The sequence below is a fragment of the Littorina saxatilis genome, linkage group LG12, assembly GCF_037325665.1.
Source record: "Littorina saxatilis isolate snail1 linkage group LG12, US_GU_Lsax_2.0, whole genome shotgun sequence".
In the NCBI taxonomy this organism is placed as follows: domain Eukaryota; kingdom Metazoa; phylum Mollusca; class Gastropoda; order Littorinimorpha; family Littorinidae; genus Littorina; species Littorina saxatilis.
In genome coordinates, this window is record NC_090256.1 from 28,208,834 (window position 1) to 28,209,288 (window position 455).

Below are 455 nucleotides of genomic sequence, written 5' to 3' on the forward strand. Positions count from 1 at the left end.
TTCCTATTTCCACACAAAAATTATAAATATGCTATGGTCTTTCTAATAATCAGCCCAAAAGAAAAGAATATAATAGGCTTCATGCAAATAAGGTTAACATGCAGTTTCTTTTACCGTGATCAGTCCTCGCGGTCTCGGTTAAAAGGTTTTGAACAAGCACATGACTTACTAGTGTCTGTGAAAAAATAATCAAGTGTGTTCAGTTTCATTCTTTTTGCTCAAAAGATTAACTGAATGTTTTGATATGGTTTTAACCCGACTTGTTTTAAAGCCACCCTCCACCTCCAGTAAACCATCAGTTTCTGCCCACGGACACTGTCAGGCTTTTACACACAGTAGGAACACCCTTTCGTTTAAACACTTACCGCTAGAGGACACCCTAGGTGCCCTCCATAAAGAGCGAGCATTTATCAAAGAATTTACAAACGGATTCTACCCACAGAAATCGGAAGCCT

The 455-nt window shown here is 38.9% G+C and overlaps 1 protein-coding gene across 1 annotated transcript in view; it reads right to left on the minus strand.

Annotated features, from left to right (window-relative positions):
• Positions 1 to 219, minus strand: part of LOC138983296 (tetraspanin-1-like) — a 2,647-nt gene extending 2,428 nt beyond the window's left edge. Inside the window, exon 1 of the mRNA XM_070356715.1 lies at positions 1 to 219. This exon is cut by the window's left edge and continues 447 nt beyond it. The gene's annotated coding sequence lies outside the window, so the exon portion shown is untranslated.
• Between the last annotated feature and the right edge of the window lie 236 nt (positions 220 to 455).